A 13,931-nucleotide genomic window follows, 5' to 3' on the forward strand; every position below is an offset into this window, starting at 1 on the left:
CATGACACTTGGCTATCTTTCCGAAGAGATAATCACATCTGACTGTTCCGGCTGATGTTGTTGTTTAACCTCGAGTCAGCATTGATTGAATAAACCTATGATCAAAAGCACATTTCATCCTATCATGATCATCCTTGTTTTCATTTTTTTTTTTTTATTCTTTAGGATCTTAGGACAATGCTTTTTAAATGGATTTTTGTAGATAGCAACTGTAGGAAGTGAAGTTAATTGCCACATCAACATGGCTGTTCAATGCTACTACTTTTTTAACCCCAAGCAGATCTTCTACAGATCTGCTGCCTGCATCTTGTATATATTGCAAATAGGGGAATGAACCACTACCATCCTCCAGCAGACAATGGGGCCATGAGACCGACTCAGTTTCAGGCTATTTCTGCCCATCCTCAGTTATAAACACCCGGCTGCCAGAGGGATGGCCAGAGTCCACTCCACCTCACAATATAATATAAACAAAGTGATCGTCAGTCACTGATTTGCAATAAGTAAAGTAGCCAGTTGGAAAATCTCAATAACAGATGAGAGTAGTAACTATACTGACAACTAAGGTTAATTGTCACATCAACATGGTTGTTTGATGTCATTACCATTTTAACCCCAGGTGGATCTTCTACCAGCTGGTTATAGGTGCAGCCTGCACCTTGTATATACTGCAAGCAGGGGAGCGAGCCCCTACTATCCTCCAGTAGGCAATGGGATCATGAGACCGACTCAGTTTTGGGTTATTTCTGCCCATCCTCAGTCATGAACACCTGACTACTAGAGGGATTACCAGAGTCCACTCCGACTTGCAATATATATATATTGAGATTTTCCAGCTGGCTACTTTGCTTGTTGCAAATCAGTGATCAATGGTCACTTTGTTTACTATATATACACAACAGGCTTCTTTCAGTTTCTGTTTACCAAATTCACTTGCAAGGTTTGGGTCAGCCCAAGGCTATAGTAGAAGATCCTTGCTCAAGGTGCTGTGTAATGGGACTGAACCTGAAACCATGTGGTTGAGAAGCAAAGTTCTTTACCACACGGCCATGCCTGCACCTTTAAAAAAACATTCCTTGAAGGAAATTCATAAGTTAAATATATAGAAGATGTGTATATTTTACTCCAGCATGAAATTCAAAACTTGAGACAGAATGCAATCAGTTATATTAACTCTGATACATGACTCCAGTATCTACAAATTAACACTAGGTTGATGAAAGACAAAGTTGGCTTTAACAGGATTTGAACTTAGAACACAAAGGGACATAACTAAATATCAGACATCATTAATTTCAATGTTCTACTGACTCAGCCATAATAATTTATTATATCGGTCGTTCTTTTTCATGTACTTTCCTCTTCTAAAACTGACTGGGTAGATATAAGATCTCTCAGAAGTGTGTTTATTGGGGGAACGTGATTGCAGCTTAGAGACTAAACAGTGAAGCATACGCTTCACTGGAAATCACACATACACAAACAGACACATCAGACATGTTAGGAAAAGAGAGACAGACAGACAGAGAGAAATTTTACTTCTAATCTTAGATTTTGGTTAACTTCCCATTTCTTCATGAGTCCATCTTGTAAACTTACTTGTGCCAATTCTTTGGAAACAAATTTTTACTTATTTCCAATGAATGAAAATATCTGTCTCTTATGTAACAGTGTATTTTAAGGTGAAGAGAGGGAGGAAGGAAGGAAGGAAGGAAGGAAGGAAGGAAGGAAGGAAGGAAGGAAGGAAGGAAAAGAAAGAAAGAAAGAAAGAAAGAGATCGAAGTGTAAGTAGGGAAATGGACAAGATGAAATAGGTAATTAAGAATGAAAAAGGAGAAGAAAAACCAAAAAGGAAGGAAAGAAGCAAAAGAAGATAAAAAGGAGAAGGAAAGAAGGAAAGAAGGAAAAATGAGAAAGAATAAAAGAGAAGATGTTATATTAACTTCTCACAATAGCACCAGACCACAAATTTATAAGAAGGAAGTGGAGATAGTTGAATTGATCCCAGTATATATCTGGTACTTGGCATATTTCCTGGTCCATAAGACACATTTATTTCTTGAATAAATCCCTACAAATCATCGTCTGACTTATTAAAAGGGTCAGTTTGCTGAGTGGAGTTTGGCAGCTGAATCTTCACTAGAACACAAGCCTTATAATATTGGTTTCAAATTTTGGCAAAAAGTCAGCAATTTCGGAGGAGTAAGTCAATTATTGACCCCAGTGCTTGATTGGTACTTATTTTGTAACCCCGAAAGGATGAAAGGGCAGAATCTGACCTCAGCAGAATTTGAACTCAGAATGTAAAGACAGATGAAATGTCGCTAAGCATTTTGCCCAATGTGCTAAGAATTCTGCCAGCTTGCTGCCTTCCAGTCTTGTAATTTTGGTTTCAATTTTTGGCACAAGGTAAGTTGTCTGTCTTTATGTTCTCAGTTCAAATTCTGCCCTTTCATCCTTTCAGGGTTGATAGAATAACTTACCAAAATTTGAAACTCAAGTAGTACTTATTTTATTGACCCCAAAAAAAACGAAAGACAAAGTAACCTCAGTAGTATTTGAACTTAGATTAGAAAGTAAAGACAGATAAAGTACAGCTAAGGCATTTTGCTTGGCAGGCTAGGCTAACAATTCTGCCAGCTCACCATCTTCCAGCCCTGAAATAAGGCTACAATTCATGTGTGATAAATATATCATAGTATTATGCTTACCAAATTTATTAAGCTTTATAATGTAATATAGGAAAAGGAGTGATAAGAAGGCTGATTCCCAACTGCATGGTCTCAGTCCCACTGCATGGCACATTGGGCAAGTGACTTCTACTATAGCCTTCAGTCAACTAAAGCTTTGTGAGTGTATTTGGCAGAAGGAAACCGAAAGAAGCCCATTGTGTTTGTGTGTATTTGAATGTGTGTTAAGTTTGTGTCCCCTTGTCTTGACATCATGTGTTAGTTGTAAAATGATTGTCACAGTCATACAGGCAGAGTTACTCATTTCCAATATTTTGTGAGAACATATCTGGAATTGGGGAAGTATTACCTTACTTGGAAACAGGTGAGGGTTAGCAACAGGAAGGGCATCTAGCCATAAAACATCTGCCACAATAAACTCCATCTGACAAATGCATGCATGGAAAAAAATGTATGTTAAAATGATAACAATGATGATGATAATAATAATGATTACAATGACGATGTTGATCATGATCATGATAACAATGATGATGATGATGAATGTATTGATGGTAAGTGATAAGTAGACTGCAAGGGCTTGCCAATGTTAGTAACAGAATACCATTTGTTTGGTTTGGTTTATGTTATATTAAAAGTGTTGATGCAGCACACGTGCTGTATGCTATTTGTAGGAAGGCAGAGATACCACCAAAGTAGTCACCATCTGTCAGCCCTCAGTTTAGTTATTCAGCTGACAATAGCCTTCCACTGACACTACACAATAGCAACTCAGCAGAGAAGATAAGCATACACAATCAGTAATGAGCTACAAGTAGTTTTAGGTGTTTATGTAGTCATGCCATTACAAGATCCAATCCTTGTTTCAATGTGATGGCCTGTTAGCTTCAATGACCCTGAGAGCTGTGCCAGTGGAATGTAAGCTCCTGACAGGTCCTTCTATGTTGGACAGAGGACAGATTAATTAGTTGGAGGACTAAAGTGGCAAGCTGGCAGAATCATTAGTATGCCGGGCAAAATGCTTAGCAGCATTTCATCAGCCTTTACATTTTGAGTTCAAATTCCACCGAGGTTTACTTTACTTTCCATCTTTTTGGGGTCAAGAAAATAAGTACCAGTTGAGTACTGGGATCAATGTAATTGACTTATCCCATCACCTGAAATTGCTGGCTTTATGGTAAAATTTGAAACCAATATGTCAGAGGACAGAGAACAAATTTAAATGGACCACCTCTTCCCAGAGGTAAAAATGGGTTTGCATTAGGCCAACACCACTACTTAGAAAAAAGAAACTTACAGAAGCATTAATGATAATTCAAGACCAAGAAAACCTGAGAGAGGAAGTCCTGCCATTAGGGAAGATAGGCCACAAAGTTGAGAACAATGAAGAAAATGTATCAATGGCCTATGCTCCATAATGGCCTATGCATGATGCAGGATCCTGCCTAGTCAACTCCTGTCAAACCGTCCAACCATGCCAGCATGGAAGGAGGACATTAAACAATGATGATGTGATAACATCTAAGTATAGCTATAATGACAAATTGCTCTCACATTCTTTTATAGTTGATTTTGTGTGTATGTATACACACACATACAGGCATATATATATATATATATATATATATATATATATATATATATGTATGTATGCATGCATGCATATATGCATGTGAGTCTATGTGTATGTATATATGTATAGTTTTGTGTGTGTGTATTTATGTATTTTGTAAAGCTATGTGTTTGAGAAAGTACAAAAAACATAATGTCCTATTGAATGCTACACTCAAAGGATGTTACATTTAAGAGATCTAATATCCATTGAATATACATTTAATATGTATTTAGGGTATTTGTATTAATTAACAACATTATTTGAATTAAAAGGTAAAAGCCGATGACAGTGGCAATGCTAGGAAAGGTAGCGGTATCATTTTGCACATCATCACCACTAACAACAACAACACTATTCGTTGGTGTGGTAGCAGTTGTGTCACACAGAGAGATGGATGTGTTAAAGAAGATATGTCAGCCTATGATCAGATATTGTTTTAACATAGAGCAGATTGCTAACCTTTACAGCATACACCTCAGCAATGTCTGTTCGCGGTAGACAGACAGATTTAATTTCAGAGCAGCCGATAAAATAAACAAATGGTATTTCAAGAAGACGTATCATATATCTATAAAGACTTCGAGTTCAGACAAATTCTTTTCAAATAAATAATTGACTAAACACGAACGAGTTGTATCCATTGTTTTCCTGAAGCGAAAGTTCTTTTCATTTCATTTTGTCTTCCCTTTCGCTCTTTCATTGTTGAAGTGGTGGTGGTGGTGGTGGTGGCGGTGGTGGATGGTATTCGGAAATTTACAAAATTTACAAGAAAAGTTTTAAGCATTTCAAGTACTTAGGAGAGAAAAAAAAAAGATAAACAAAACATATTACAACGTTTTGAAATATTTCTTTCAAGTACAAAATACTTTTCACTTCAGGCTTTTATTTAAACACTTTGTTTGAATCAGCTTAATGCTTTTATTCTCTCCTTCGTTAAAATGTCAATATTGTTGTTGTTGTTATTGATGTTGTCTTCCTTTATCAAGTAGACCTATTTCTCAAATGTATTCCAGCCCATGTTAGCCCTAATCGAACACACCTAAGGTTGAAGACATTACACCCGTGATTATCCCATCCTTTTGTATATCAAGAATTACAATGATCAATATGTTCTTTCTCTCCATAATTACAAGTATAGTCTCAATACAGCATATATTATAAACAAATAAACATACAGTTATTTCTATATTACTTTAGTTTTACCATGATATTAAGCCCCGTGAGGGTCTTTTCAACAGCTTGTAAAAGGAATTGAGGCAACAATTAGTTTCCTTATTATTACTCAACAATAAAAGTAGCAAGCTAACAGAACTGTTAAAGTGTTGGAAAAATGGTTTGTGATATTTGTCCTTGCTTTTTACATCTTGAGTTCAAATCCTGCTAAATCAACTTTACCTTTCAATCCTGTAGGGAACCAGTAAAGTAACAGGGTCTTAATGTCTTTAAAAATTGCTATCCTTGTGTCTAAATTGGGAAAAAATTTTACACAACAATTCATCAGAACCTGCTTAGTATATATACCAATACATTTTATATAAAATCAAATATTAGAAATATTTAAATATTAGAGATACCTGGCACCTAGCCCTACTCAAGAAGACCTGTACCCAGCAGCAGAAATGTTAAGGTCAATCCTGCTGATGGTGTAAAGCACTCATAGTAGAGCCACATAAAAGCACCTGTGCAGGGTCACGTAAAAACACCCAACACACTCTGTAAAGTGGCTGGCGTTAGGAAGGGCATCCAGCTATAGAAACCATGCCAAATCAAACAAGAACCTAGTGCAGCTCCCCAGCTTGCCAGCATAGACAACGGACGTTAAATGATGATGATGATGATGATGATGATGATGATGATGATGATATATTGGATTAAAATAGATTATCTGTTCTTGTTGTTATTATGTAACACTATGTTATACATGATATTATAGGGATTTAAGACAATTTAGGCCCAATACTTAAGATGTGTGTATTACACATGGAGTTTTATATGGGGTGTGTATTTATGTTTGTGTCCAAATCTGTGTTCATGTTTACACTGGTCTAAAACCAGTGTTGCTGTTTATTATATGTTGTTATCCTTTATGTCTTGTAACTTAACAGTTCAGCAAAAAGACATTTATAAAATAAGTACCAAACAGAAAAATATACTGGGAACGATGTAATTGACTAAAACCCTTGAAAGTGATGCCTTAGAATGGTCGCAGTCCAATGACTGAATCCAGTAAAAGACCAAACAAGTATAAGAATAAACGAATACCAGAATAAACAAATAAAAGAATACTGTGGTTAATCCCTTTGACTGTGGTTAATCCTTTTGACTGTGGTTAATCCAGTTGACTGTACAATGCACACATGTGTGGCTTTGTGCCAACATTAAAAAAACATTACTGTTCAGGGTTTTAGTATATTCTCATTCTCTCTGGATGATGTGACTCATACTAGATTTTCAGCTAATGATAACATAAAAGCGAGAGGTAAGCAGTTATATTTTTAAGAACTGTTAACAGTTACTTACACCTGCTGGAATAAAAAGTACTTCTTAACCCATTCAAAGTACCAACTATCTGAACCATGTATATATGATTGTATGCATTTGCTGTATCTTTGCAACTGAAGGAAACTGAGTTCTGTCTGATCCATTTGATACACAGTCTTAATTTGTAATAAGCTGTAAACACTAAGCATAAATTAATTGAGAAAATGCCTGATCATCAAAAGCATTAACTGAGAAATAATGAAGAAATGATTGCATCTGTTAATGAATAAGTAAAGCAGACTGGATGACAAATAAAGAAAAGAAAACATGAAATAAGTGAAGAAGGAGACTGTAGTCATGCTGGAGCACTGCCTTGAAATGATTTTGTTGAACAAATTGAACCAAGTACTTATTTCTTAAGCCTGGTACATATTTTCTCAGTTTTCCTTTTGCTGAACTGCTAAGTTATAAGGACATAGACAAACCAATAATAGCTGTCAAGCAGTGGTGGGTGTCAAACATGAAGACACATACACATAGCTATGTTGTTGCTGGCACTCCGTTGCTTACGACATCGAGGGTTCCAGTTGATCCGATCAATGGAACAGCCTACTCGTGAAATTAACGTGCAAGTGGCTGAGCACTCCACAGACACGTGTACCCTTAACGTAGTTCTCGGGGATATTCAGCGTGACACAGTGTGACAAGGCTGACCCTTTGAATTACAAGTACAACAGAAACAGGAAGTAAGAGTGAGAGAAAGTTGTGGTGAAAGAGTACAGCAAGGTTCGCCACAATCCCCTACCGGAGCCTCGTGGAGCTTTAAGTGTTTTCGCTCAATAAACACTCACAACGCCCAGTCTGGGAATCGAAACCGGGATTCTATGACCGCGAGTCCGCTGCCCTAACCACTGGGCCATTGCGCCTCCACACACACACACATAGCTATATACATATATTATACAGACATACATACAGGCATACATGCATACTTGTGTGTGTGTTTGTTTGACTTGTGAGGTTTCTTATGAATGCTACAGGTAATATGGAATCCAGTACAACCTATTGCATGGTCAGATTGTCGGTAACTGAACCAGCATCCCACTCCATGCTTGCCTGGTGAGGACTAAAAACAAAACCTGACAAAAGAACTGGTGAACTTAGTGTAGGTTCAATGACTATCTAGCAATAGCATGGGCCCTCAGAAATTCTAGGTTGGTGTCTGGTGTGCTGGAAAACCACTAGGAGTGAAGCAACCCTTCGTTTTTGCTTCTCTTGGATAAGGTTACTCTGATATAAAACCAGATATGCAGGGAATGGCATTGAACATTTTGGAGATCTTTTGCTTGTCCTTGAGGTTATGGCACTCCTATATTCCTGAGCTGTGACCTGTATTGGAACTGGATATCATGCCTTGGCTTGTCTTAGGATCATATCAAGAAGTTGGATAGGGTCTAGAGATATTGTGCAAGGGTTACTGGACTAAAATATTATGTTTTGCAATCACCAGCAAGGCAATCATCTGATGCCCAGTTGAGTAAGAGGGCTTCACAGCAAGCATGGAAGCTGCAGTTGCAAACCCAGGTGAAGCCAACTGATGGTGGAATAACCTCATGCATGAGCATTGCAGGCATTTTGCATGGGCAACAGTCAGTGATGGTCTTCCTTGGTCATGAGTGGACAGTCATCATCATCATGTATGTATGTATGTGTGTATGGCAGGATTCTTTCCAATTCTCTTCACCAAATCTGCTCACAAGACTTTGATTGGTCTGGGGTTATAGTAAAAGACATTTTCCCTAGGTGCTACACTGCGGGACTGAACTCAGAAGCATGCAGTTGGGAAGAAAACTTCTTGTGAAATAAAAGTTGACCAAGGATAACTAAGGAAGGATATAGTTTGCCAAAGCTGAGAACACAAGACTTCGATAATGAAATTATGTAAAGCTAGATATGCTTAGTGAGATGATCTATCCAACCAACATCTTGCAACATGGAAAACGAATATGATTATTAAAACAATCTTTGGGTCTCAAGACAATTTCTTTTACACAGCTGTCAGTCACTCAACAGAATACTCTCTGCCAGTAATGGAAGTAAGTATACATGTATTTGTCTGTGTATGTATGTATGTATGTATGTATGTATACAAATATTTGTCATCAAAATGATGTGCATAATTTTTACATTGTTGTCAAAACTGTCAACAGCTCAGTAAATCACTGTCACTAAGCTGCAAGCAGTAGACGGTTTAACACTTCTGAAGGATCAGAACAACATCCAGCTGAGGTTTGATGGACATTTTAATAATCTGTTTAATTGAAACTCTGGTGCATACCTCACTATCATTAACAAACTGCTTGAATTTCTTCCCCTCTATGATTCCATCTACCACTTATCTTCCAGGTAGTTCTATCAGTTGTTTGCTTTCCTAAGAACAACAAATCCCCTTGTGCTGACCATATTCCTGTTGAGCTACTGAAAGAGGGAGGATACATATGTAGGCAAATCCTGTACCAATATATCACCAAGGCCTGAACTAAATGAAGGTTATGCGTATCTGCGGAGTACTCAGCCACATGCATGTTAATTTTGCGTCATTGATGGTGTTTCCTCACAGCAATAGAGAGATGCCAGCATCATTATCATTTATAAAGAGGCGATTTTCAGCAATAGTAGGGGCACATCACTCCTTTCTGTTGTGTGTAAGGTCCTGGCTAAGGTGTTGCTTCAGAGATTCAGTCTTACTTGAAATGCAATGTAAATTTAAGAAAATTAAAAGCACAACCAATATGGCTGTCACAGCACAGCAACTTCAGGAAGAGTTCTAGGAGCAACATCAAACCATGCTCATGATCTTTGTCAACTTACCCAAAGTATTCAACACATGGGTCTTATGTAATTTTTTCCTCAGATTTGACTGTCGTAATACATTCATTAACATTATCTTCCAGTTCTATAATGGGTTAACTGTTCAAGTGACTTTGAGAGAACAAGAGTCTGAACCCTTCCTTGTGTACGCAGTGTGAAACAACAGTGTGTTTACTTGCACCAGCACCAGTACATCTCAAGCAAAAATGACATCTTTTCATTGTTGCCTGAGCTTATTAACTACCAGTTTTTTCAGTTATTGGCTCTGGAATTGACCTGGGGTAGAGAGAACATATCATTCAAGAGGTCATGTGTGACTATGACAAACACAAAAAGACTTTGGCAAACACAAGTGATAGATTGATTAACTGTATGATTAATCAAACAATCAATTAGATAGTTACTTAAATAGCTAACCAAGTGACATATAGCAAAGAAGTGAAAATGATTCAGTGCATGTGTTTATTATTGGCAATATGATCCTCCCAAGATACACCAAGATATTTTTTATTATAGACTGTTAATTTTTAACTGACATTGTTTTCATTAATAACTGACATCTTTCATTTATATACAAGAATACTTTAATTACAAACTGGCATGCTTTTAAATGTTAATTAGCATGGTCTTTTCATCACTATTAATATTGATTGTCATATATTTTAATTATTAACTGACTTTGTTTTAATTATTGTATCTTTGTTAATACTCTAACTGTTTTACTCCACAGCTAAAGTGCAGGAACAGATGTACTATTAGAAACACATCTAATACATGTTAACATGGAAAACTGGCAGTTGAATATGACACTGCCTTAACTGCTGCTGCTACTGCTGATGATGATGATGATGACGATGATGATGATGATGATGATGATGATGATGATGATGATGATGATGATGATGATGAAGATGATGATGATGAAGATGATGATGATGATGGTGGTGATGGTGATGATGATGATGACGACGACGACGACAATAATGATGATGATGATGATGATGATGATGACGACGACGACGACTATGATGATGATGATGATAACGACCACAACGATGATGATGATGATGATAATGATGACAATGAAGACAGTGATGATGATGGTGGTGGTGGTGGTAATGATAAGGACGAGGAGGAGGAGGAAGAGGAGGGGGAAGCTGTTCAGTATGCTGTGTTTATAAATAACACCCCTGCCAAAAACAAAAACAAAAAAAGCCAAAACATGTGAAATAGATATAAATAACATGAGTTTATTATTAGTAATGCATCTTGAATACATACACATACATATACATATACACCCCCACACACACACACACATACATATATATATGTATGTATATATATGTGTGTATGTGCGTGTGTATGTATGTACATGTGAGTGTGCATATGTATGTATGTGTATATATATATATATATATATATATATATATATATATATATATATATATGCACTATTGCTACTAACTTTATCTTTTCTGTTTTCTTCAGCATTACATTTCAATTGGTATATTGTCTGGGCATCTTCAGGTGGGATATCATTACAGCATATCTTAAATATCATAGCATGCCACGTCATACCATTTACGTTACTTTATGTCATAGATGGTGTTTCCTCATTGCTGAGGATGTTTCCAAAGTTTCTGATACCATGGTAATGAAGTGGGCAGGAGAATGCAAATGCACGTGACTTAATGGTTAAGGTATTTCGATCATGATTGTAAGGCTGTGAGTTCAATACCTGGTGGCACCTTGTGTCCTTGAGCAAGACACTTTATTTCATGCTGTTCCAGTCTACTCAACTGCCAAAAATGAGTAGTACTTATATTTTAAAGCATCAGCCTTGTCACATTATGTGTCATGCGGAATCTCCTTGAGAACTAAATCAAGGTTATGCATGTCTGTGGAGTGCTCAGCCACATGCATGTTAATATCACAAGTAGGCTGCTTCACTGATCAGATCAATGGGAATACTCGTCATCATAACAAATGGTGTACCAGTTATTGTTAGTTGGCCTTCGTGCCAGTGGCACGTAAAAGCACCCACTACACTCTCGGAGTGGTTGGCGTTAGGAAGGGCATCCAGCTGTAGAAATTCTACCAAATCCGATTGGAGCCTGGTATAGCCACCTGGTTCACCAGTCCTCAGTCAAATCGTCCAACCCATGCTAGCATGGAAAGCGGACGTTAAACGATGATGATGATGATGATGTTGATGATGATCTTAAATATCATACCATTTAAGAACCTTTGCGTCATTGATGGTGTTTCTTCATGGCTGAGGATTTTCCTGAAGTTTCTGAAGACATAGTGGTGAGGTGTGAAGAAGTATACATTCACTAATGACTGTAGGTTGATTTGGGGAAAGAGTTGCAAGTTCAAACCCTACAGTACTTAACATTTTTGTTGTCATAAGAGGTACATTCCAGAAGTTTTGAGACTTCTTTAGGAGAGCCAGTTATAACAAAAATAAGTACTGGGGTCAATTCCTTTCACTAAAAATTTTTCAAGGTGGTGCCCCAGCATGGCCACAACCTAATGACTGAAACAAGTAAAAGATAAAATATATGTGTGTGTGTGTGTGTGTGTGTGTACACAGACACCCATATATATGAGAGTATAATAATGTCATTGGGGTATGTAACCCTGGTGTTTATCATCCACAAACAAAGCTATATGCTGGAGATCATTTCTTCTACCAAACAAAAGTGTGAAAATTCGAAAGTATCCATAGAATTTTTGAATGACAAATAAGAAGTATGGAATGATTTATAATTGTTTCCTCTTAGCTCAATACAATCAATCTTGAAATATTATGTAATATTACAAGCAACTATTGATCCTTTCCCAGGTACCATTCAGGTTAAGCTTAATAACTCATGCTGAATAAAATACTACAGAACGGAATAAGATTCTTCAGAATTGTGTATTTTAATTTATATGCAATTCTTCAGAATCTTATTCATCATGGGTTACTAAGGTTGACTTGAATGGCACAAAGAAAGTAATCAATAGTAGCATGTATTATTATGTAATGTTGTAACATTGATTTTATTGACCTAAGATGAAACAATTGTAAATTGAAGTAGTAAAATAATTTGCTTACTCCATTCTTATACACACACAAACACGAACATATATATATTTCTAAAATAATTATTAGTGACAACAGCAGTATTAATACCAAAAGGTGATATTTATACCCTTACATAAAATTAGATGTTGTGTTAGAACACAAAATACTGCATTATTTACCATGAGAGAACCTCTCATATGGGCTTGTGGTGCATAAGAGAACTCTTGTTTACATCACTAGCAGGAGATAATCATCTGCTACTGCTGCTGCTGGAACTACCATATATATCATCATCATCATCATCATCGTTTAACGTCTGCTTTCCATGCTGGCATGGGTTGGACAATTTGAGTGAGGACTGCACCAGGCTCCAATCTGATTTGGCAGAGTTTCTACAGCTGGATGCCCTTCCTAACGCCAACCACTCTGAGAGTGTAGTGGGTGCTTTTACGTGCCACCGGCACGAGGGCCAGTCACACGGTACTGGCAACGGCCATGCTCAAAAAGGTAAAACAGGTTTCTTTCAGCCCAGGATTATAGTAGAAGGCCTTTGCCTCAGGTGCTGTGCAGTGGAACTGAACCCAAGACTAAATAGTTGAGAAGGAAGCTTCTTAACCACACAGCCACTCCTATATATCTATAACTCCATGTGTGTGTGTGTTTGTGTGTGTGTGTGTGTGTGTGTGTATCTGTATTTGTAAAGTACATTCATATCCCTTGAGTGTGAACATGGGGTGAAGGGGGGACGGTACATAGGGATGTACTCAGTAAATGCAGTACCTCTTGTATACCCAAGCATGTATGCGTACGTGTGTATGTGCCTATGTGTGTGTTTATATTTGAGTATTTATGTTTGTGCACTTATCTGTGTACATTTATCTATGTCTGTACCTGTATGTGTATGGGCATGTTTGTGTGTGTGTGAGTGTGAGTGTATTAGCGAAAGAAAGTAATTTGCACTCGACTGTCTTTTAAATCAAACTGCTTAACAAAGAACAGGCTGAGAAGACAGTAGGTCCCTTTCATCTTTGTTAATGTCTTCTTTTCTTCACTAATCGAAAATACTATTTTTTTTAAAAATACTATTTCATGCTGTTATTTTTTTTTTCATTTATACATACATACATTCATACATGTGCATACATTCACACACACACATATATACATGCATACATATGAATATATATATATATATATA

This window comes from Octopus bimaculoides, chromosome 4 (assembly GCF_001194135.2).
Source record: "Octopus bimaculoides isolate UCB-OBI-ISO-001 chromosome 4, ASM119413v2, whole genome shotgun sequence".
NCBI classification, from domain to species: domain Eukaryota; kingdom Metazoa; phylum Mollusca; class Cephalopoda; order Octopoda; family Octopodidae; genus Octopus; species Octopus bimaculoides.